Source organism: Haliotis rubra, unplaced genomic scaffold (assembly GCF_003918875.1).
Source record: "Haliotis rubra isolate DU_JTF1 unplaced genomic scaffold, ASM391887v1 Scf50, whole genome shotgun sequence".
NCBI lineage: Eukaryota > Metazoa > Mollusca > Gastropoda > Lepetellida > Haliotidae > Haliotis > Haliotis rubra.
Window position 1 is genome coordinate 128,089 of NW_025767191.1, and position 27,432 is coordinate 155,520.

The window sequence follows — 27,432 nt, forward strand, 5'->3', positions numbered from 1 at the left end:
GACGTATACACTGTATTCTCCTGACGGCGGCGTGGCGTATACACTGTATTCTCCTGACGGCGGCGTGACGTACATACTTTATTCTTCTGACGGCAGCGTCACATGTATACTGTATTCTACTGACGGCGGCCTCACATGTGTACTGTATTGAACTGACGGCGGCGTGACGTTTACACTGTATTCTACTGACAGCAGCGTGACGTATATACTGTATTTTAATGACGGCGGCGTGACGTATGTACTGTATTGTAGTGACGGCGGAACGACGTCTATGCAATGTTCTATATCTCCTTGCGATACTTTGACGCTGTTTGCACCATGTACGACTAGCATCGGTTGTTTCTGGGACGGAAAGATCAGAGGCTTCAGGATATAGTATAATTACATCCTTTGATAAACGACAAACATAATTGACGAATGTGCATTTTCCGTAAAAAATCCAATTAAAGTAGAACTAAGTGATTTTTTTGTGATGTTTGCAGCGCTTGTCTTTGACCGAGAATATAGCGAGGAGGTTGGAGCTCGTGCTCATTAATTATTGAGATTAGTTCTCGTCATCGGTAAATAGGCTCATGTCTCTTGTTGTGGGGCTGCCAGGCTACTCACATGTGCTACTTAGTTTAACATTATGTTTTCAGGTCTCCATAGTTCATGATAGTGATGTTTTATATGAATATAATGATCACCGCGAAGCCACTTGATTTTAAAGACGAGAGCGTTGCTGCTCTATGACGGTTTAATGAATCCATAAGCACTGCATTGTCCTGGCCGACAATAATACGCAGTGAGGATGTTGAACTTGCGGATCCTGCCAAGACTAAGATACTTAACTCCTGCCGCCATACATCACCGATTAATTCCTGCTATGGTCGACGACGTTGATGACTATGATGACCGTGTGTTATAATATCGTAATCAAATATATTAGATGACGATGACCATCAGGAACTAGAATCTGATTGTGATGATGATGTTGTTCGTGATAGATGCCACGTCAGTGATGTTGCTGCTGAACGATGACTGCCAGAATGCGTGAAGACATTGTTTATGTTGACGATATGAAGAGGGATCATCGCAATTCAGCCGCAGTTGCTTATATATGCAGAAGACCCGTAAACCCATTTACACAGAATTATGAGGTATGTTATTCCACACACGGACTGGCTGGAGACAGGCATACTGAATAGAAACTTAATTCAATCTCTCTCACTCAAGCTTGACAAAGACAAGATGAAGCCGAGTGAAATTCACCCCGAAGTTCAAAGCCAAGTCCGTCTGTGCCGAAGGCATGAATCTAATCACATCAGATATCCATATGTACCAGTGAAATGGGTGCATGTTAGCACACGTGTGAGGTTCGCACCTCCAGTGTAGTCATTATACGGGGCTATACCTTGTAATCACTCCATCAAGGTTCGATCCTGGAATTAACTGGTAGTTATCGTCTCGTTACGGTCGTTCAGACGGTTAAACAGATGCACGTAATCGCTACCAGATTGGGAGAATGCGCACAGATTATCTTAATAATGTTTTAATGAGTAGGTGGTCGTGGGCTGGAGACTGTAGAATGCTTGACTGTAGTTATTTACTTGTGTTCAGTGGTGTTTCTGTAGATCAAATACGCGATTACCGCGATTCGTGACACTGGTGTAATTTGTCTCGCCCTGCACTGCCCTGCCGTGGCCGATGGTGGAGCAGCTGCGTGGCCCATTTCCTTGCGACTGTATAACATCCTATATTACATCTGGTAACCCACTTGGTAACCCATTGTGTTTGTGCGAGACCGCGGATCAAGCACTGACTATTGCCCAAGTGCTGTAGGTATGGAGCTATGTTGAAGGCGAAACTAATGTGTAGTATGCTGGCACAAGGAGAGAATTCTAATGGGTTGCTGGTGTATCTTCCTCTGACTCCACGTTCCGTAGCCGGGACGTCACAGAACTAATACAGAATGTATAGAACACTATGCGGCATTATCATATCAATGTTCATCTGCAAGTAAGAAGCCATTCCTGCAAGTCATCAAGTCTCCAGATAGAGTGGCACCCAGAATCATGTGAATTACTTTCTTGCGAGGAAAATACGATCAATATGGGCCGACAAACGATTGAAGAATAATACTGAAATGTAAAACAAATTCAACGATTCGAATATCTTCTACTAGCCTACCAGTTATATTAATTACAGCAAATAGACAAAAAAATCTATCAAGCTCTAGAGTGGCTTAGTACGATGTAATGAGAGACACAAAGAGGTGTTAAAAAATGTATAGATTCTGATTAAACAGTGAAGACTACCTTGTCGATATTTTTGTATCGAAGTTGGTCACATCTCATCGCTGTATCAGAGTACAAATGCGCCATGGATGACAGTGCGATAGAATGAGTTACAATCAACTTCAAATACGCTTGTAACCCGTCTGTGGAAAGATTAAATATGGGTCAATGTTCACTGATTTTCAAACTGCATATAAGCATTTGGCATGGCAATCATAACAAATATTTTAAACAATTTGAATTTATTGCGATATTCTGCTGACGAGAAAAGCGAAAGCTGCTGAAATGTGAATTGTGAGATAGTGTAAGTACGTGTAATCCCTGAAGATGGCCAGATAGGATTTGGCAACATAGATAGCGCACCATGGAACCTCACATTTCGCCGAATATTATTTACTGTAAACAATTCCCTATAGTCTTTTTTACATAATGCCATCTTTCAATATTTTGCTGAAATATGAATATGTTGTGTTTGCACTAGTGACTGAGACGTGGGTATGTTGAAGTGGGTGTGGGGGTTGGTGATGTGGGGTGTGGGGGGTCAGAAGGAAGAGTCTGTTCACAGATCCATCGCTGATAGGTAATGGGCTGACATTTGTGTGGAGGCTCACGTCGGCAGGGTGTCGACAATCCAGCCCCTCTAAATGCCGGGCGTCGTTTAGGTGACCGTGTCAAGTCTATTTGTAGATGATGACAGCAGATGTAACTGGCATTTAACAGTTGAGTCGAGTTCAATAATGATTTATTCACAAAATACCTTGATGCAGGTTTTGGTGTCTTTGGTAAATTCGGCTTGATGGCTTTGAAACGACGGGAAGCTGTGTTAGTGAGAAGTGTAGATATGGCACTTAAGGGCACTTTACGACTTATCAGTGTTGGCAGACGTTGTCGCGGCCATGATGCAGCCGCCACTAACGTCATTGCAGCCGTCACCAACGCCCACAACAATACCCATGAAGCTGTGGATGTAGTCCAGCATGGTGGACTTCACTATGTGTGAGCAGAGTTTACACATTTCATCTGTCTTCACACATAGGACACCAATGAAAAGTAGTAACTATCGTGAATTCTTGAAAATCTACAACCCCTTCTGCAAATTCCGGAAAAGGCTCCCAGAAACCACACTGGTAGCAAGACTCGACAGAAACCTGTTCAGTATTGAAGACGTTTACTTTGTGTTATGTCGAATGATGTACCTCAGCCACGTGAATAACTCGGTGTTCGAGTATAAGATGTTCTGGTTACAAGTCCACTACACCCGATACTACCCTTCAGTTAAGCTAACTGATTAAGTTGAAAGTATGTCACATGATATGGTAACTACAGTAATGTAAATGTCAAACACAGAAGCTAAAACTGAGGATCATAATGACCGTATAATAACAGTATCGAGGATTGCATCCTCATCACGAAAAACCCAAAACCAAACGAACCTGAGCATATTACATCTAACATGTTGTAGAAATGAATTTATTATCCTTATATTTCAATAACATATTTACTGATGATATTTTTAAAAATTTCAATGCTGCAGTATCTGGCATAAGAGAAGAACCATTTATGACGTACGTCTCCGTGTTTACAGCGATCGATGTGGACTGGATGTAATAGATAGTCTTCACTCGTTATCTATCAACTTCTTTAGCACATAGCAATGCTTGTGTCGAACCTATCCGGTGTAGCAAATGATGTTAACTCGAATCAGCCATCAACTGTAAAGTATTAGGGTGAAAATTCTATGTACGAATATGAACTCGATATCTACGTTTTATCTAGCAATGATGTTGAATCTGCAAAAGTGACAAATAAATTCAGTAAACTCAGTATTTAGTTATCAAGTATCCTATAGTATTACAGAGACATACTGGCATCAGGGAAGATCTGACGTCGGGGTACACTACGTTACGCCATCTGTCGACGTTGATGGATGCATATGTCCCAGCTGATCGTCAGATCTCCCGGATGTAATGGACTGTTTCTGGTTCTTGTATGTAGATGCGCGTGCGGATGTACGATAACTTTGCCACAATGGCTGGCATCGAGCTGGATGCTTGGTGAGGTTGATGTATTGCACAGAATCTTCCGCACTTCCTCGTCGACCGGTCACGTGGAACGACATCGCGCTGCACATTTAGCACGTTGCGCTTCAATCTGCAAACGGTTTGGACTTAATCTCATTCAAACATTAGTGATTTCTTTTAAGTGCTTTTGTTTTTGATTACGTTACTACATGTTTTCCCTTTTAGAGTAGGTGGTATTCACCTTAAAATACAGCATCTATTTTGGTATATTGAACGCACGCTTAAAACGAACAAATCACTAACCACTGGGAAATGTATGAAAACATGAAACGTGCATGGCGTGACAGCCACTATTTCCCCTCCACGACTGGACACACTCGTCCCCTCCCAGGGTCCGTCACGAGCAACACAAATGAATTTTCAATTTTTTATTTGCTGCGAAGTGTATAAGATTTTCCTGACGCCTTTGCGTGCGTTGTACAGACACTTAGCTTGCAGTCCAATCCGAGGTTCGTTTTTATTGAAGACTTTCGCAATCCATTTACCATTTGACGGTTTCCGGCGTCAGAAAATTATCAATAGGTCTTGTATAAGATAAATGGTTATTAATCCCCAGTGGGATATAGTACAGAGATGGCGATTGGCTTTAGATCTGTGACTCGCCATTCTGTTCAATGGGTTTTCTATTTATATGACTAAATCATACACGTTAACTTGAAATGTTTCTTATTTATACAAACAAGTAGTCTCCAGTGTATCTGTGACTGAGTGGCCTCAGTGGGGAGAATTGTCTGGTAGACAATAAGGTGTCAATGTCAGCTGAGAATTATATTTCATTGTGGCCTCCGTGGTAACCTCAGGAGTAAGGTCATCGTATCTCAATAATAACATACTCAAATATTTCAATTTTCAAAATATTTTGGTATCAGTTGTAAATACCCTATCTCACTTATTTCATTCGTATAACTGATTTTTCAATTTTTGGTAAATTTAGCTGTGTAAATGGATTTACCAAGGGATTCCCACAAGCCGATATATGTCCCCGGGGTGGCAGTAAATGTGATTTCACTCACTGCGTTGAACGCAATGTTAAAATACCCCTGAAATAAGATAAATCAAATATTGAAAAACATCCCAATTTTGGACTCATTGATTCTATATTTCCCACCGGAGTCTTCACGTCGAAGAAGTACGGGATAAATCCGTGCATAATTATGTTACAGATCGTAGTCTACGATACCAGTGAGTCTTCCATTTCCAAGCTTTACATCATCATGATTAGTACTGCCACACTGTGACACAAACTGGACTGCCCAAGACAACCGCCATACAGAGTGTAAACACGTAGGATTCGACCCCGATTCGTGTTAGGCCGACACACTAACCAACACACCCATTAACGAACCTATTACGTGCCAAACCATGTTGGTGATTTGAAGAGCGCTTCAAGCGGAACTAATTTCCCATGCAGGATAAACTCTGTCGACTGCCAATGAGTCGTACCCAACGATGATGAGATATGTCCGAAGGGTATAACTGGCACTCTGACGCTTGTTTCTACCATTCCTCGTGGCATTAGTGTTCAGTTGTCCACCTAAGTTGTCTCAAACAGTGGTCAAGGAATAATGTATTAACAGCTGTGCTGGGCAGCGGTTGTCCGGGATTGTTCCACTCGGTACGGTGTTCACGTGTGGGCTGATGGAGGTGAGAGACGCACACGGGGACGGCAGCGCCTCGGTCTTGGAGGGATTGTCTTGAAAGACAACCTGGCACATTCTCTCACATTGCGTTGACATTAACAGCTCCCCACGTCCACTGAACACAATACAATCCAACACGTCAATGTACATTTCCACTTACAGCTTCTTTGAAACAATCACGCTGTGCCATACGGCATATTTGTAAAGAGAAACGATCGGATGTCAAATGTCAAGACCTTTTTCAAGCATTTACATTTTGTTGCTGCAGGGACTGCGAGTGAATATGACGAGTCGTTTTTTCCTGACAGTTGATGTAGAATATGTCGTAGTGTTCTCTTGGAAGGGCCGAAGGAATGTTTCTGAAACGAGGCTCTTATTATGTGATGAACAAAATTAAAATTTGTCGTGGTATACATACCATACAGGGTGGTAACTTGGTGTTTGGTCAGGTGGTGTTTGTTACGAGGTATTTGTGTATGACAGACAATGTATTTAGATTGTCACGTCTTGCTGTGTTAAGTAACGGGCCTGATTATTCAGACAGAAGCGACTGCCAGCAGACGGGTAATGAATGGATGGTAATTATCTCGTTGTACAGGAATGATAATGTTGAGATAACAAGACATCCCTCACGCCACACCCGTCATTTGTAGGATAACGGAAGGCTGTGTGCATAAAAGTGGCCAGATTGTTCTTAGTTTGAAAATCCACCTGAAATTTCCTTCAACCTATTTTGTATAGTTCAAAACCGAAATGTGGTTTCCGATAAAATCAGATTTACAGAAAAGTGGAGACTATTTGTCATGTAGGTAAGATGCACAGAATACCCAACGTCGCAAATCCACATTGAAACTGTGTGATACCTTGTCGTGGCGGATTTTTGTAGGGAGCCCTGCGGCATATATGTGATGGAGGACAATCGCAGTCAGTTGGAGAATGTGTTGAAGGGCAAGAACGACTGGTACAGAGATGATCATGTGCCACGTGTATTTCCAGCACACCTACCACCTTCTGCCGTGAACACCCCCATTACACTGGCTTCCTTTGTGATGCGTGGTACAACGGACATTATAGTTACGCATGAAGCCTTGTATGGACTGTTGAATTCTTTGTATGCCGACTTAGCCCTTCGATCGCGTTTTGGACAATGCAGAAACTGAAGGTCTTCCCGTAGGATTAAAGCTGTACATTCATGAACGTGTCCCGTAGGAATGCAGATTGGACATTCATGACAAAGAAAAAAACGAATAAGCCTGACGGCTTTCTACTGCTGCGTTTCATCTTCAGATTTAGACATGTTTAAGAATGTATGAGAGGCAGAAACGGCGGTTCATACCTGCCGTGTTCCCTGTCGAAACATTGATATTCTTCTTGCGCCATAATTAAGCAGGGATGCCCGTCGTCAATGTGTTTTCAATGTATGGATCAACTGAATTCATCTTTATTAGGTCATATGTTGGATATGGTCGCGGAATGTGTGGCAGCCATCCTGCTTGTCTGGTCGCAGATCCTGAGAGGGCTTCTCTTTAGTGATGCTAATCATGCAGAGATGCGTGCAAGGTATATTATTATCATACGTTTATGTGGCTTAGGCCTCCTTGGAATTCCATAATTAGCACAAGACGGAAGGAGTATCTCAGATGAACTGGAGATAAAATGAGTGCACTACATTGGTAGAGTGATAACAACTTGAAATGCGAAGGGAATAAATTCTTTCTTTTTATATCTTTGAGGTATTTTTAGTGTATCGGGTCAAATTATTCTCTTTTTGCCATTTGAGACAGAAGAGGAGTCATCACTGCCATTTTTCAAGATACGTGAAATGGTTAAAACCCTACTAAACATGCGTGGAAAAGATTTACCCAACAGCAATGACGACGTAATGCAGCCGTCAGTGGTGACGTATATGTGACATGGTAACTAACAGTATTGATATCGTGTACCATTTTGCAAACACCGCTTCTGGAACGCAGCCATTCAAGGTATTTAAATATCTTTCATACATTTACATAACCGAGAGCTCAGAGTTACGCCGGGTAATGGTGCCAAAATGTGCTGATCGAAAACGTTAGACATCCAGGCTGTCGGAAGGTAACACTCCCTCGTGTGTAGAAGGGCTCAGATATACACTAGATTTGGATGAACAAGGGGCCATTTCAAGGTGGCATTGTTGACAAACAATTCATTGAATACATTTTTTCTGTTTTTACCAACAGTGATTACTATGCGTGTCACCGTATGTGTGAAGGACATAAAGGTTAAACTGAAATATAATTCGACACTCTGACACATTTATGTATACAACTCGAACAGTTCATCCTGCACATTGACAGTTGTTAGAGTGCTTTTGTCGAACATGTACAACTACCAGTACACAATGGCCCAACCATTACAATTTAATCCACCTCAAGGTAACACATTTGAGATGATATTGAGACATATATGTTCATGTGTTTGGAGTATAGAGAAACACGTTCAAGCACGTTGCTTATGTTACTACAACTCTGGACATAATGCGATATAGAAATATTTACTATGTACGTGTATGTACGCTTGCAAAATGGTTGACACTGATAAGACACACAGCGAAGACACACAGCGAATCAGTGAAAACTAAAATGAGGGCGAGGCTTGCCTTATTAATGTAGATCTAGGGTAGTGCAACTATGCCGTAAGAGGGTTTTTTCTCACACGGACAACGGGACGCCATTTAGGATTTTGTGGGCATTTAGTTGACCACAAAGGTCAGCTGGTAGTCTGTTTCAGGCAGTTAGGCTCCAATATGTAGTCTGTGGCGAAACGTGAGACGACGGAACTGTCTAGTCCTTGCCGGATAGAAGCAATTTGCTGACATCATCCCCCTGTAGCACCTTATCACACAATACCGGCCGGTCCAAGGCGATCCATCTGAACCTCATGAAAGCCGAACACCAACTACCAAATAGCACTGCATGCAAGACATTCTAGACACACAAGAATGTTCTTTCGAGATATGTAGTCGTTTTGGGGTCTTGGTGTTACAACGAATATTACGGTTCGTGACCGAGGCTGGAGTTCTTCTCCTCCTTCTTCTTCTTCTTCAGTAGTCACATATCTCCATCATGTTCATTAGTTCTTTGATAGTCACTGTCACAACGATGGTTTCAAAGCGCGATGTACTCGGGCAATAAGTGAAGAATCCTTTTCATGATCGTAAGAAATCTATGCTGAACTTGAGCCTGTTTTACAATTCAGTCTATATCATGAGCACGAATAAATATCAAATAGTGATTATAGTTTGCCAAAAGGGGAGCGTATCCTGCTGTGATGTCACAAATACAGGTAAAGGCAAGTGAATTGTTTCCCTAAAAATCCCGGCTATATATGTCGGGGTAAAGCTAGACAACAGAGGATTGTATCATTAATCACTTTGTAACTAGTTCAGTACGGGAAAGCTCACCGCATGATGTGAGCTGTTTGAGAAAACTCCAAGATTGGTGAGAATGGCCAGGAGGTTACTCTAAACGCTAACAGTTATATTACAAAGCAAGGATTAATCTGGTACTGGACCCCATGGCAGCGGATGTGGTAGGGTAGATGTCACACCATTGCCCCTTTCCATTATGGATGGTACATGGAATGTAGACAGCCTACATGGTATTTAATGGTTTCATGTTTCCTCATCTCAAATACATGGTACATTGATGACAAAATGTGATCTTTTCTGACCGCAGACTTTCTTTATATATACTTATATAGGAAATCTATATCTCCTCTGACAGCGCTACACAGATTCATTGTGTACAGCTACTGGGTGTTATATCACAACCCTCAGCTTCAGATGGGATGCTCGAACCATTATCTAGAGGTCCCATCTTATCAGCCACCGTGCCCTTTAGTAAGAAATCAATGTTTTAACAGGCTTTGCTATATCTGATGTGCCAAGGAGTTCTCTTAAAATCAGTGACGTTATGCAAGCACCTGAGTGATGCAGGCAGCCTTATCGCCTCACCTGTTGGTGCTTGTCTTGTGTATCTGCCACTCCGCTAATTTTATGGCACAAGTTTGACGGTTGGGTGTATTTTGAAATATAACCGGACCTTTTACGCGATGAATATTATGATATTCCGACACTATGTGCCTTACGCTAAATACCAACGGGCTGTTCTTCTATCATGTGAAATGCATACACAGGAAATGATATCTCCAAATATATATAGCAGGAGTGCAGACAGCAAAGACAGCAGAATGTGTCGAACGAAGCCTATCTGACTTTGGGGGAAGGCCAGAAGAGGTGTAGGTGGTAGTATTGGGCGGGGTAAAGTATTAACTGCTTCAGTTCACAGAAGTAGCAGCTAAACGTGGGTTTTGGGCCCAAATTGTATCCGAATATGGTCCATGGTCTATCAATTCGCAGGTGTTCGCTGACAGATATTCGCTGAGAGGTGTTCGCTGGTTTCACTACAGTGGTAAACGTTCTCAGAATATATTCCGTTTTGCTTTTCTCCCTCATTAAGCCAACACGTCTGGAACAAAACCCAAATTCTGGGGTTGTAACTCCAACACCCTGACTCTATTCGTGTTGGAGCCGTTCACACAATCAGTGTCTCTAATGATTTGGCCAACAGGGTCGATGGTACGTTCACACAAGTTCACCCTCAAGTTCAGACACTTTCCATCTTGATGACCTCTGAAGTGCGCCATTAATGATGAAATAGTCAGCATCAAATAGCATACTCCAGAAACACTTAAGGGTTAAGAGGTGGCATGTCGCCCTCAATGAAGTGCAATTTGTCTTGTGATCGTGAACACCAAACAATATCCATCTTACAATCGATATGCATGTACCCAGCAATCCTGTCAGGGCAACATGGTTCAGCCCGATATCGTGATAACCAGCATGTCAGATTAGATTGTGAAGATAACGCGAGTGTCAAGTATTTTTTCTCGAGGTGCTATTAATCCTGATTCATTCCAGATTGTCCGTCAAACCCCTGCTGTTACATGGCCCGTGCTAGTGTGTCAGAGAGTCAAAGCATGTACAAGCTAATGTCAATCTGAAATGAAACTGGCTTGCCAGGATTACTTAAGATGATGGAACACACTTGCAAACTGTAATTGACCACAGCTCGTACTGCATCTAGTGAAATGAACATTCACCTACCAGGGGATGTTCGATTTTTGACGTTTCCATTTTTATCTGATTATGCACTACTGCATATGTATTAAAGTTGGACCGATGACCGAAGACATCAGAAGCTTTTCCAGTAGTACTCATGGGGCCTGAATACTTAACCTTGTATCAGGTATCTGAACTAATTCAATTATAACTGAATCCCAAACATCAGCGATATCGTGTAGCTCCGTAATGTATGTAAATGTCTTGTTCTCTGCAGCTATAGACTTCAGCGGCAGCCTTTCTAGACATTAGACTGACGACGGTAACTCAAGACTTTACCAGTCCTCTACGGCCACAATATTCTCAACTGTTTAAACGAACATCATTCATAGCATCGATGCTAATGTTAAGTATATCACTGAAGACTTGTGCATGGCTGGATCAGATATGTTGAGAAAGGTTTGCATAAGCAAACAGTATCGTCTGTGGTGTGATAAATGTCGTCAGTTATTGAAGAATGAACAATAGACTATAGTGTAGGAAAAGACAAAACAAACTTAGCTTCATTGGAAAACTATTTCCGATTTCAGAATCAGTCTCACAAAACTAAGAAAACAGTTGAATAGTATGCAATGTATTTCATCTTGATTTCCTGTTCATCTATCACGTAATTGGCAGGAGTACTACTATGTGGCACATGCAGAAATACGTGTGTTTGGGGGGCAATATTTGTGAATGGTGGGTGCAGGTAGGGCAGGGCATGCTTACCCTTTTAACGGACACCTGGTGTCTTCACTGCGACTTAGCAATCCATTAATGTAATTTTCACAATTTTCCCCTTTACACCAACGGAATTTCATGACTGGATATTGTTTTCCACTGTTGTTTATTTTAAGAATAACATTAATATTTTTTAAAAGTTTTTTGGTCAAAACTGAAAAAGGATCGTAACGATTCCACACAGTCAGAATAATATTGGTGTCGTAAACTTGTCTGATTATTCTAAAAAACATTTACTCTACACGATTGATTGGCTGTGGCTTTGGATATGCCATGAAGCATCTGATGATATCGACTTACACGAGCGTTTCTCGTCTAAAAAAGAAAACATGATATTTTGACGTTTGTGTACTTGGCATAATCGTCTCGACAACTAGAGACTGTATTATGGAAGATGTTTTGGCATTAGGGATCTTTGATGTTATACAAAACGTGCAATCTTAGTACGTCTAATTTAATTCATAAAATATTAATTGATAACATATATCAACCAACTGTGTTTTGAAACGTAAAGGCAATGAAATACTCGATAATGTCAGTTAAACTAAGCGTAACATGCTTAACGGAGAAATGTCACAACACGCCATTACTCTCTGATCATAAAGTATGTACTAACTTGGCAGTTTGTTAAACATGAGATTCTTACATGTAGATATTGTAGTATATGGACAGAACAGTACCCGGATAAAGCGTATCATTTCGTTACACTGCTTGTGCTCAGACCTTGACATATATTTACATTCTAAGTTGGTCTCCATCATCCCCCTGGGTACAATCAAGTTATTGATTCTCTAAAACTGTTTTTTGTAGAGATAATTGCTTAACGTAACAGCTATCATAGCTCGAATAACACATATACTATTCCCGATTAGGTTATCTCGAACACGTCACAGTGGCGGAAGACATATGGGTATTTTGAGAGAACACCGAGTTTGTCAGTTTGTAAACATTCAGAAACAGATCCATTATCGATAAATATTACATCTGTGATTCTTGTTGACAGAAGTTTGTTTGAATAAACACTATGTATGACATCTCAAGTTTTAAGAGTTTATATGTGTTGATATATGCGACGCGTTAGAGGCGCAAGAGTGAATCCAGTTCTGGATGGACTATCGTGGTCTCGATGTATAAACAATACATAGTACTTCATACTTCCCTTGTTGCCTCTCAGCCTTGAGTCTAATACTGTGGACATCGTAGACAACACGTGTTGAGCGCATTGTAAACACAGTAGACTGTAGACATAGGCCGTCACACAACAATACCAAACTCTTATGTTATTGTCCGCCTTTGTTAAAATAGTAACGGGATAGTTTGTCTTCGTATTAATTAAATAGCGGAACCTGAGCGATGTAAGGTGTGCGCACTTGTGTATTGTGTACATGTTCTGTACTGATGCTTGTGTCCAATCATCCATTTCCATGACGAACATTCCATCATCCGTCTCAGAGAGCCTTACTACCCATATCAAGGTTGTTTTAATATCTGGTGCTAATTTACTAATGCCATTTATTCTATTCATAATATCAGTATCTATTTTATATTATTGTGTTTGTATTTACTGTTATCCTAGAATTCTTTAACGGATAGATTAATAGGATTGATCTTTGTTGATACACAGCGAATTAATATTCTACCGGTTTCTTCTCAACACTGCCCCTGCCTACCTTCAGGAGATGCTTGTCCACTACAAGCCCTCTAGAAATCTCCGATCAGCTGACCAACTGCTCTTGACTGTACCTGAATATAAACTGAAATCTCGATCCTTCACTCATGCAGCTGCTTCATTATGTAACCCTCTCCCATTTAACCTCAAGAGTGGACAAAAAACATACCTCTTCCGACGCTACCACTAACTGCCATTACCGTTGTCTGTCTTCTGTCTATATGTATATATGTTATGATGCACTTTGAGCATGTACCTCAGTAATGTGGAACTAGCGCTTTATAAATTTCCTTATTATTATTAACTTGAAATGAAATAAAAAACGATCCAAGAGACGTCATTACCATCCCCCAAATAATTAATGTCATCGTTAGTCTGATTAATGATACAATTAAATCATAAAAGTAGGTAAAATATTGATATCAGATTGGTATCAGTGGAATAAACAGTCATGTATACACAATTGTAAATATCAATTATTGGATTCTTGATGTCAAAAACCCAGTTGATGGTAGCAATAGTTGAATAGTGATATCAGCAATTATGTTTACGATATCATTAATGATCATTTACCAATACAAAACTAGATTCAATTTGTCTTGAATACAGATCGTGTAATTATTAAAACAATCATACGCTCATACAAGGTCATACGCATGCGTCACACACTTCTTTAAACGCATAGTCGATTATGTTATACTCGTTTAATTTCCTTAACCGAAGAGTTTATACTATCACGAGTATCACGCTCATAGGTGTCTTTTTCCTACACAGCACCTGATGGTATATGTCTGTGGATCATATCAAGACTAAGCTTGTTATGGTGTCTATTATACTAATGATTTGAGAATGTCGGTTGTCTGTCAGTATTTGCGTTCGTCACGATATGGCTGAGATATTGCCGATGTGACGTTTTAAATATTAACTCACTCACTCAGTATTTGCGAGTGGATTCAGTCTTATCGGAATGCAGGTACCAATCGTGACGTCATTTATAGTATGCCATTGTATAATGACGTCACAGATCGAGCCGCAGATTAGAATGTGCACACAGACCAACGCGATAAAGAACACATACGTGCATGAACGGAGATAAATCTGGTATTTGCTGTGTTGTTCTGGGCTACGTATTTCTTCCAGTCTTGATTTATCTATTATTTCACAACAACAGCAGGGCAGTTAAGACAAACTGGACAGGCGGAGAGCTCGGCAGAATAAAGGAGTTAATCTGATTCACTGTCAAACCTAAGTTTGAAATCTGGACGAGGTAGAATCTTCTATTGATCAGACTGCACAAAAAAAAGAAATTATTTTTCTGGAAGGACTTGGATTATAGGCGATATGACAATTGGTCCAGGGCCCAGGGGAGGGACTCCCGCCTAGTTAGGTAGCGACTGCCCTGTGGGAAGGTCGGTAGACTTCCGCGGGGCCGGGGGAGAGCGGTGGTATAATTGTGTTACCTCCTTGCTTACAGGTATAGATACCGGGGCTTTGAAGTGGAAGTAGCAGTGCCAAGACACTTTCATGATGCTATTATTTTCTGTAATGAATTTATGCTAGACTGCTTTCTGAGAGTTATTTAATTAACAGTTGGACAGGAAAGGTCTGTCTGGCTTAGTTATGGGAAATCATACAATATTGATTATTATGAAACTTAGAAGAGTTAGGCGTAGTCGTCTTTCTATCAAGAACATGGCAGTACTGGCGGGAGACAGCTGCTCTGCAGTTCCGACACAAGGGTAATTTAAGGTTTGAAATTTATAATCATTGAAAGTATATGAAATTGGATGGATGTTTTGAGGATGAAAATCACAATTTGCACATGCACTGTGCATGACAGACAGACGAATTAACAGTGTTTATGGAGCTGATCCTTTTCAGTCAGACGCCAGAGCCTGGTGTTGATTGGGTAGACCTGTCTGAAAACCCCGCTGTGATTACCTTGCATCCCTATATTGACAGAGCTGATGTGGCTCGGCCCAACATCTCAGGTCCACACCATGAGCTGGGGAGCCGTTACTGGTGACGCAGAGGGCCTTTGGGTGCTTACTATAAATTGGGGGAATTATCGGTCGTAGAGAGATCAAGAGTGGCTATCACCTTAAAAGAAGACTGACCCTTACAGTTTCGAGCTACGTCGGGTTACAGAGCGGAAAGGTTCAACGCTCTGATTTACAAATACAGCTGTCAGTAATCTATCTGGCAAAAACATACACCATCAAACAATCTTGTGCCATATGCTTCCATGTTTTGTTTTCAGGTGAGGATGTGACTTGATTTTGCACGCTTTGTGACGAGTGAAGGGCAGGAAGCGACCACCTTTTTGCGAACACTTAGCTGGTATCAGGAATATTTGATAGTGATTAACACACACGTGCATATGATACAGTCGTAATGGTACCATGTTCTGTTGTAGCAGAGATGTCATTTTATAACGGTACCATCGCTTATATTTGATGAGTAATACAAATACCTTATGGACAATGCTTTTCCTTTGATATCGATTTCCATATAATGACCGACTCTTTACGTCCTGAATTCTGTTTTCATCTTCATCCATTGTGAAATTGATTTGTGCTCCGTCCTATCATCCATCTTTCAGTTTACCGTCGAGACTTTAAGTTAAGTACAACAAAAGCATCCTTAATCTAGATCGGTCCTGCTGCTGTGTGGGTTCACAGAAGGCCAGCGTCACTTTGAAGTAGCCCTATCCTACCTAATCAGATGTATTATATTTACGTACCAATGGTTTTCCTAAGATACATCAATTTCTCAGGGAGAATCGTGTTACTATAGAAACCGTAATATGTTCAGGACGGTACATATTTCCGATACCGATTCTGTTACATTAGTGGACGTCCTATTATGATAACACGTACTAGAAAGCAGGCACAATTAGATATTAGATGTGTGTGGTGCGCTTGAACCTACCGTGCAATACCTGGAACAACATGTGTAGGGTTTCATATCACTAACATGGAAATCTTATCGCCATAAAAATATAAAAATGGTATTGTTCTCAGGTAGAAAACGAACGTATTATTCTAGCACTGTTTATTCCCCAAACGTGGTTTACATTGTCGTGCAATATCTAGGGTCAGCGGTTCTGGTATGTCCCACCAGGTAGTTACAGCAGCTGGCGGTGCGTGTAGGAAGGGAATCACATTGTGATGCTTCTAGCTAACTTGAGGTTTTTGCAGCTTTGGGGTATAGCCCATTTGCCTTCTATACTTGTGTAGGATATTGTCGTTGAAGGACATAACATGAATCGGTGGCAATACCTACTGTCTGTACAAAGCCATTTCCTTTGAAAAACGGATATTTAGTTTTTGTGGCTGGCTTTTCAGTCTCAAGAAAGCAATACTGCAAACTCTTGGCACGTCCATCTATCTCTTCCCTTATGCCATATTTCTCTGTGTGACAATTTCTGTGTATGAGACACCGAGTCTGGTACTATTGATGGCGGAAATACAGTTTGGATTGTAACCTTTCGTGTACTGACGAAGGATGACGCCATCAAATGGCATTTCGTGGTTGTGTAGCTGTTATCCACCTCTTGCAAACGTCACTTTCAACAAGTTCTGTGTATAGATGGATTCGGAAAAGTCTTGATTCTCACTAGGATCAGTGTTCAGTTGTGCACAGGTGTAATCGGCCTTGTTTCTCACAGATATCACTGTTCAGATGTGTACAAGTTGAATCTATCTTGTTTATCACAGATATCACTGTTCAGTTGTGTGCAGGTGGAATCTACCTCGTTTCTCACAGATATCACTGTTCAGTTGTGCACAGGTGTAATCGGCCTTGTTTCTCACAGATATGACTGTTCAGTTGTGTGCAGGTGGAATCTACCTTGTTTCTCACAGATATGACTGTTCAGTTGGAATCTACCTTGTACAGGTGGAATCGGCCTTGTTTCTCACAGATATCACTGTTCAGATGTGTACAAGTTGAATCGGCCTTGTTTCTCACAGATATCACTGTTCAGTTGTGTGCAGGTGGAATCTACCTTGTTTCTCCAGTAGGCCAGTGTTCAGCTGTGGACTAAGACCCCCGTCGACCGCCATAGATAGGGGTCCCATTTACCACCTGTGCTGGTCGATTGATCTTATCCACCACTATGTAGGGCAACGTTAGATGACTGCTCGCCTTCTGTGACCGATGACGGGCATTCACAGCTGTCTGTAAGGTCGTCAACCATGATCTCACTGCAGCTAGTGAGTAGAGACATCGTCAGTGATGACCCTACAGTTACTTTTACGAAGATACGTAAACTGATCCATTATCTTGTCATTGGTCGTCAGTAAAGACCTACCCGTAAAGGTCCGGGTTAGAATATTGACCTTCAGTAACCCATGCTTGTCGTAAGAGGCGACTAACAGGACAGGGTGGTCAGGCTCGCCGACTTGGTTGACACATGTCATCGGTTCCCAATTGTGCAGATCGATGCTCGTGCTGTTGATTACTGGATTCTCTGGTCCAGACTCGATTATTTACAGACCGCCGCCATATAGCTGGACAATTGCCGAGTGCAGCGTAAAACTCAGCTCACTCACTCAGTAAAGACCTTTATTAGTATATGAACGTCAATGATCTTTGGATGATTATTCATCCGGCATGAGAAAAAGGTCATTGTCTAAACAATTGGAAGGGAAGCATAACCAGGGTCGGTGTTAGAGTAATGCGACCAGTGACATGTTTTGTCATGTAAAGGGTGAATCTTCAGCTTCCGCGTCCAATATAAAACACGGAGAAGCGGTTACCGAGGTTATTAGAGGTTATTTCTAGTCTCAGTATACAATGTGAAGGGACCGACCATCTGGCATAAACAGTAAATACTGGGCAAAATATACCTGTCACAAATATCACAAAACAATAGGATTGCTGACTGGAATCCCATATTGCCCAAATGATGATTCCTGGCTCGTTTCTCCAAGATGGTAAATGTCTACTGCCTGCATGTCTTCGTGATGCCAGCCTCAAGCCTTGATATATCTGATATACTGGTGTACTTGGCTTTGGAACCAATCTCCTCTACTAGCCTTGATATATCTGATATACTGGTGAACCTGGCTTGGAACCCATCTCCTCTATTAGCCTTGATATATCTGATATACTGGTGTACCTGGCTTGGAACCCATCTCCTCTACTAGCCTTGATATATCTGATATACTGGTGCACCTGGCTTGGAACCCATCTCCCACACTAGCCTTGATATATCTGATATACTGGTGTACCTGGCTTGGAACCCATCTCCTCTACTAGCCTTGATATATCTGATATACTGGTGTACCTGGCTTGGAACCCATCTCCCCACTAGCCTTGATATATCTGATATACTGGTGAACCTGGCTTGGAACCCATCTCCCACTAGCCTTGATATATCTGATATACTGGTGCACCTGGCTTGGAACCCATCTCCTAGCCTTGATATACTAGCCTTGATATATCTGATATACTGGTGAACCTGGCTTGGAACCCATCTCCCCACTAGCCTTGATATATCTGATATACTGGTGCACCTGGCTTGGAACCCATCTCCCCACGGGCTGCATGCAACGTGTGATATCTGCAGTGGTGATGATGCACATCGTCTTTATTGCCCCCTTGTTGTCTGGGGATCGGAAGGGTGGCCCGGGACTGTAGAAGATGTTCATATCACTGTCGGCAGTTGGTTAGCGGCTGCTGAGATATGATAATGTAATTATTGTTTGTTTACTTTAGAATCACAGTGATCAAACTGCGTGAGTCGGGTGAGTCGAAAAGAGTGGGCCGGTGCCAAGTACACAACCATGTGTTAATTAGTTTCAAAATAGCTTCACTATAGTAGAAAACCACACCGACTTGTGCTTCTTTCTTACATAATTAAAGCCGGGATTTGGAAAAGTCATTATTCTTATATTTCGTGAATGTATATCGACATATCCACAGCGAGTCCCGGCGGGAATATCACATGTTGGTGGCACCGTGGAATGGATGTGTATGTAGATCTCCCGTCTGAAGCAAGCATAAGGAAGGATAGTGTTACCAACATGGTAGTCAGTCTTGTTCAATGCACCGACTTCTGAACAACGTTTGTTGAGGAGCTTCTTTCTTGCATCTAAATGCACCAGCATCACCGAGGTCGAGTGAGCATCTGTTCCTGCAACCACTCCACAGTAATTCTGCTGCAATTCTTACTGGGATTCCGTAGAAACATCCGTGCTATCTGCTTAGGCTGTTTAATACGAAAGTGATGGGAACTGCGACATATTGTAAGGAAACCTCCTCAGGCATAATCCGAACCTCCCAGTCATAAGTGTAAATTAGCCGCTGACTGAATGATGAAATTTATAGAAGCTACCGACACGCAGTGGCATTTAATGTGGACACAAATCATTACTGATTGGATAAAAGTCACAGTTGTTTGACATGATCAGTTTCATTAATTCTGTGGAGAATATTCCCCGGTTCCCCGCCCCCCACGTGGTAACGTAACAAGCCACATCACGGCAAAGGGCATGAACATAAATCTTACAAAAACAGATAAAGTCATCGCACTGGTAATGATTTAATCTAAAATAATGTTTACATTTGCCATTAGGAGACTTATAGTCTTAACAACACCGGGCCTTAAGGAAACTGGGAAACAATCTGATTTTGCAGTTGGGGATTGAATATTGCCAAAATGATGCAAGTTATCGGCTCCAGCAAAGTCTTTTGCAATGGTTAGTGGTTTAGAGAAAAAGAAGCCGAGCCTTTTTGTGATATTCAGCGTGCGGTTCTCTGTTTCTATTCTAAAAATCAATATAATGTTGTTGCCAGGCCACGTTTTTCTACAAATTGTCGCCATTACTTGCAGTGTAATTGTTTTATATGTTGACGTATAGCGATAGGGTAATAAACATTACCTCGTCGTATGACTATTGAGACGCATGTTTAAATTGATTTGTATTTGAATAGCGTGTAAGTTCGTGTTTCTTATATGATTGGGTATTGAATCGGTGCAAGTTAACAGCAGGACATCCACTATAACTCGAGATGAGTAGAGCTTTCCGTGGATGAATTGAGATACTTAGATTCCTTCATCATTCTTCTTCCTGTAGGGCTTCTACTGCAGGTGCTCTGACGTACGACCCTTGAAGGTCCGGGTTAGAATGAGCCTTCAGTAACCCATGCTTGTCGTAAGAGGCGACTAACGGAATCGGGTGGTCAGGCTCGTTGGCTTGGTTGACACATGTCATCTGTTTCCAATTGCGCAGATCGATGCTCATGCTGTTGATCACTGGGTTGTCTGGTCCAGACTCGATTATTTACAGACCGCAGCCCTATAGCTGGAATATCGCTGAGTGCGGCGTAAAACTAAACTCACTCACTCACTCTGACGTACACCACGCTGTCAGTATATTCACTGCTCTTTGATCTACCTAGTCGCACATGTTTATGTACATGTTACAAGAGAGAGTGAGTGAGTGAGTGAATGAATGGATGTAGTTCTATGTCACTTATATGGATGTTACAATATTAGAGCAGTGGGCACCATATATGTGTTTCTAACATTGTACACGTTTGGGCAATCGAACCCTAGCCGCCTTCTCGGGTGAGAGCGTTACCCTCTGGGCTGTACTGCCGCCTGTTACTGAGGCATAGATTATATTCTATCAGTCTTTTGACCACGTCCGAGTGCTGGTGCGGGCATTGATAGATAGCCCTACACACAGAATGGCTACAGGAAGGTGGAAACAAAGGACAGCAAAGGAATTGACAACTGTAGAGCGCGAATTCTTTAACTGCCGCATTGACCACCCGTTAACAAACATTGGTGATTGCTGTACGTCGACTGTCAGGCCTTGGAAAACAGCAGCTCAATTACTGTAAATATCTCTGACATATTAGACGTGTCAATTATGATCCATTTCAATCCAATGTCCATAACGCTTCTAAAAGCCGCAAGGCAAGTGTCCGGAACTGAACCGAACGTGTACAATAGGGGACATTTACTTTGGCAGACAGCGGAACCGATTTGATCACGTGATCTGCCGCAAGTGAACTCTTTAATTGTCGTAATTAGTTTGGTTTTGCGATATTTACGGTAGATTTGCTGTCAGATTGCAGGAGGATTGACGATATTTCAAATGAGAACGATTGGTTTCAGCCGTTCCGTTCCTGTCCTTGAGATGTCAAGACAGCACAAAGGCATCTGCTACCGACAGACGCAGTTAGCCGGTTTCAGTGTCGGTCATACATCCGCGCTTCAGCGCCACCTGTAGCATAATCACTACCCCAAACTAAACAGTCGTAATGACAATAGCATGTGTAACAGATCCACTTATCATTTCCAGCAGATGGAACTCTCAAGAACAGGCGAGAAACCGTTATAGCTAATAATAGAAAGATGTATTTTAATGCAGTATTTTGTCACTTGAGCGAATGTAAAACGAGCAGATGGATCTTTATTGGAATGATATGCAAGCATGTGTGCTGCTGTATCGGGCTGTACAGCACAGGCGCCATGCTGGAATGATCTATCGCGCAGCTGGTTGTCAGGATGGGCAAGAAGCGTGGAGAAATGTGCTATGGAGGAAGAAGTGGTGGTGCTCATGGTTGGTACGAAAGTAAAATGTGCTATGGTACGAAAGTAAAATGTGCTATCATTTGAAAGGTGGTGTTGCTCAGGGTTGGTACGAAAGTAAAATGTGCTATCATTTGAAAGGTGGTGTTGCTCAGGGTTGGTACGAAAGTAAAATGTGCTATCATTTGAAAGGTGGTGTTGCTCAGGGTTGGTACGAAAGAAAAATGTGCTATCATTTGAAAGGTGGTGTAAAATGTGCATTTCAGGGTTGGTACGAAAGTACAATGTGCTATCATTTGAAAGGTGGTGTTGCTCAGGGTTGGTACGAAAGTACAATGTGCTATCATTTGAAAGGTGGTGTTGCTCAGGGTTGGTACGAAAGTAAAATGTGCTATCATTTGATAGGTGGTGTTGCTCAGGGTAAAATGTGTATCATTTGAAAGGTGGTGTTGCTCAGGGTTGGAAATGTGCTATCAAAGGTGTGCTATCATGTGAAAGGTGGTGTTTCTCATGGGTTGGTGAAAGTAAAATGTGCTATCATGTGATAGGTGGTGTTGCTCAGGGTTGGTACGAAAGTAAATTGTACTAGCATTTGGGCTAGGTGGTGAAGGCGCATTGGATACGATACTAGAATGTGCTACGTTTTGGTGTACGATGCAAGAATGTGTAATACTCGGGTTTAGTGTGGGACATAGTGGCATGGATTGGTAGTATGAGAAATGTTATAATTTGAGCTGCGTAGAAACTCCTCCGTGCCTGTGTAATGAAGACTATGTAAGGGGTCATCATCGTTATCTCTCAGCTACGTAACTACGGTGTCGATGGGGATGGAGCGCAACAAGTCAACTTCAACACCTGCAGGTGGCCACCTTGTGCACCACCTCGAGTACCAGCTCGAGTACCAGCTCCACGACATCATTGCGGAGTATACCGCCGCTCAATCTTGCTCTTCAAGCAAACCTTCGTTGCTGCTGTCTCCAACTGTGTCTCTAACCGCGACTCGCTCACCTTGTATCCCTTGGCCTGTCACTGACGTGACTATTTATTCTACATCACGCCATGCGATGAATTTTAATGAGATTTCACCGAACTAATTAGTCGACGATGCGTGTTGGGTGTTGGCAATCAGGGTTTATATATATATAAGAAGGCGTGAAGGTTTAGGAATTACCTGTACAGAACAGTTCGATCTGTGAAAAGGAATTAATTGTTGTAATAAAACTGCAAGTGTTTATCTTAGAAATGTTTATCTGTGGTATAAAGTGGAACAGTGTCTACACTTGGGTGTGCCGGTCAGGTACATGACTCGTCTGCCTGGGTGTGCTGGGCATCTCGGACGGTCCACTCATCCTTACTAACAATGGATGTTAGTGACTAACTTCGTTGTTCGATGGGGGCGGTGGGGTAGCCTAGTGGTTACAGCGTTGGCTCGTCATGCCGAAGACCCGGGTTCGAATCCCCACATGGGTACAATGTGTGAAGCCCATTTCTGGTGTCCCCCGCCGTGATGTTGCTGGAATATTGCTAAAAGCGGCGTAAAACCAAACTCAGTCAGTCAGTCGTTGTTCGATGAAAAGGGTTTAAACGCCCAACGCGCTCTGACACTTAAATTGGTATTATAACAATATGTGAAACGGCAAACATATACCTGAAAACGATATCATCATATTTGCTTCATTTGTCCCCCAAATGTCCCTGTATCTTAAGGAAACAAATACGAATGACATCAATCTCATTCGAATGCATGCCTAAGTTACCACATGTATATGTAGTGTGTTATACAAACTCGAACGTTCTTCGAGATAGTGTGTTGAGTCTTACCATGCCCCTGAAAGGCATAGACAAAGGACAAAACCTGTTATTAAATTGTGGTTTCTGGTTTACATGTTTTTGCGTAAATATGTGACGCTGAAAAAGAAAACAAATGTTTCTTTGCAATCACATGCTTCACATATTGGGCATTTGCATATTAACGCAATAACCCGTTCTGTCTGTGTTCCAAGCACCAAGTTTATAGTATCTGTCACAATACAGACTGAATTTGCTAAGTAAATTGATGCAGTCGCCGTGATGCGGATGAGTTGTGCCACAGATGCTATGAAACATGCCACATGATGGTACAACCGTACACAGCGCATCGTAATCTTTAGATACGTAATTATTCCGTTCCACAGCAAATACTGTTTCTTATCCACTCACACAATATATATATAAAGGTAGGAGCCTGAGATGGGTCTGGCTGCCACAAAGCAATTTGGCTGTGAACTGAAAGCTGCAAAAATGACAACCAAGGAAATTGTTTAGTTGTAACTGTTTCCAGAAACACAACACGCCTGTCAAGTTTGGACAGAAGCCGGGAATATGTCTTTTGTCTTCAGGTGAAACATTCGCTTCTTATTGGAATGGAATATCTGTCTGCCTATTATTTTTTCCTTTACATACAGAACGCTGATACTGTTCTGGGGAACGAGGGGTAGTGCTGACATATCATTGATGGAGGAGAACAGATCTACCCGGAAAAATGTGTTCATATGAATAGACAATAAGGTATTGACTGGAGATCTTCGTACAACTACGGGGAAGGTTATGTATTGTAATAGTGATTGAGAGTGACAGGTTTGTTGTAGGATACGTGGCCAAACGTCATCGACAGGGCCACTCAGCGAGTAACACACTGAAATTGCTTCATAAAAGATGCAAGTGACTGGATTATCGGAGCGGGAAATGAATTCAGCTATGTAATTGATGTAGGGTTTTGTTCTATGTACGGGACTTACAAAGGGCATGTTGGGTTCAGTGGTAAAATCCAATAAAAGCAATCGAAGTTAGAGAGAAAAATCTGTCGAAGTAAAATGTCACTTGAATGGAACTATATACGCCGTCGCCATATTAAAAATACGGAAGAAAGTTTCGTTGAGCAAACTTTATAGCGAGCATCTTACATCACAATAATGTGGGTGCACCAGGAGCATTGTATGCGTCATCTGTAGCCGACACACTACACGATGTTTGATATCTTGCCTGTGGTGTTTCATTGAAGATGTGCGTGACCAGGGATATCGGGTTGTTTAAAGGTTTAGCTTGAAAAGTGGTCTCTTGTTATATGTGAACTTACTAGACGAATGGTCTCTCATTGTGTGGACTTAAGTGCCCAGTGGTCTCTCATTGTGTGGACTTAAGTGCCCAGTGGTCTCTCATTGTGTGGACTTAAGTGCCCAGTGGTCTCTCATTGTGTGGACTTAAGTGCCCAGTGGTCTCTCATTGTACGTGGACTTGCTATACGTGTAATGTCTCATTGTCGACTTGCTCATTCGTGAAGATCCGCCTTAGAATTGATCTTCAGCAACCCATGCCAGTCGTATTTACACACAACCAGCTTATTGCTGGAATAACAAGTGCAAGATACAAACGAAATGTTGACTTGCTTGACAAGCGTTGTCTTGTAGTATGTGTACATGTTCAACTGGCAGTGTCTATTTAAGTGTAGACTTGTGTAACTGGCGTCGACACACTGTCAAGGCGATAGGATGATGGCTTTGGGATTACACAGGTTACCTTTCATTATTTATAGAAATGGCAAAAAGACATACCTACGCGAAAGACGTTCAAAGAAAACACAACAGACCAGTTTAAGTATTAATGAGTTCCTCTTATCACTTGTGATTAGACTGACAGGTAGCAGTGGCCAGGTGTTCTCTCCTAAAACATTGACTAATTGAACAAAATTACCCCGTGTGGTCCGGGGTTTTAAATAGACATAGACCCATGTTTACCGTTTAGAACAGGTTCCGAGTCTTTCACCTAAAGGAATGATAGGCCCTGTAACTTTCTTTCCCACCCATACACAAAAACTCTGACAGAAATCACGCAAAATGTTTTCATGGGAATCTGACTCGAAGAGATCTTGTTTGGAAATTGTACTTTCCGTCAGAATTCCGATTTGGTGAGTTTCAACATCGCTGTCGACAACTTCAGCAACTCTCGCATGCTTTCTGCCCCTGATTTGAAGGAAGGTTAACAAACGTGACACCGCTGTCTTCACGTTGGCCGTAAGAAATCTGCAGGTACTTTTTGCTTCACTGAAATCTACGTTGGAAAAGGCGTCCATGACTCTCTGAGAAACCTATGAAGAATTTGTGTTTAGAAAGGCTTACTGATATTTTTTTTTCTGTTGACTTTTTTCTTTGTGCTCAGTGCCTTAGAACTCGTGTGATTAAAGCATTTGAGCAGTAAAGTTCCCCAAATGGTATTTTAGGCAAATCCAACTCGTTAACTTTTTGTTGATACTGAGGTAGTATGCAGGCTGTCAGCGCCTGGAAGCTGTGCTTAAATGGAGTCGTATTTCACCACTTTTGAATCGGATTGGGAGTTAAGTTTGTTGAGCTTAGGTACAATTTCTTGCCAATCGACCTTGTATAGCCTGCTGAGTTCAGATGTGGCTGATACACATGTAGCTCTGGAACACACTAGTGTGAACATGTTTCCAGCTGAAAATATTTATCGCAAAATGTAAGCTTTATTCCATATGTGAATGCCAATTGGAAGTTGCATTTTTGTTTAGGAGTACATACTTTAAATCATTTTTTTGTCAATGGCTTTGGACAATGAAAAACAGTTCTCTATTAGCACCTGCCATATCATACCATATCACAATATGTCCTTCTAGTTACGCCTTGTCGTCTCGCAGGTACCCATCTTGTTCCGCCTTTGTCGTCTCGCAGGTACCCATCTAGTTCCGCCTTGTCGTCTCGCAGGTACCCATCTAGTTCCGACTTGTCGTCTCGCAGGTACCCATCTAGTTCCACCTTGCCGTCTCGCAGGTACCAACCAATTTCGGTCTGGATGGGGAACATGGTTCTGGGATTTTGTCGGATAGTTTTCTCTGAAAATGACATTTGTTCACTGGATATTCTGGGTGTGTTGTGAGAACATTTGGTTCGTTCCTCCTTGCAGAAACGTCGATTGGTGTCCGACTGGTCACCGACTATATGTAGGACAAATTCCAAGACCACCCCTACTCCATTCACCCAATGTTCACTTACGGGTCAGTCCCATACATCTGGGAACTGGGATCCTTTTGACGGGATACCCGATGGGAAATAGATTTCTATTACTGTTCAGGAACATTTTAGGAAAACTATAAGGGCAAAATTACGTCATCAAACTCTGGAAACAGGTGATATGAGTGTTTGGCCAAAAGTGGACCTTGTGCGAGACGGAGACTAATAATACTCACCCCACAGAACACTGTGTCTCAATAGGGTTGTATGAGAAGATTGATTACATTGATTTATCATCCCGTCATTGTAGCGTGAAAACAGCTGTTGTGTAGATATA

The 27,432-nt window shown here is 41.9% G+C and overlaps 1 protein-coding gene across 2 annotated transcripts in view; it reads left to right on the plus strand.

Moving 5' to 3' along the window:
* The window catches only part of LOC124291836 (myosin light chain kinase, smooth muscle-like), a 94,209-nt gene that overhangs the window by 16,188 nt on the left and 50,589 nt on the right, over window positions 1-27,432 (plus strand). The window lies entirely within an intron of this gene.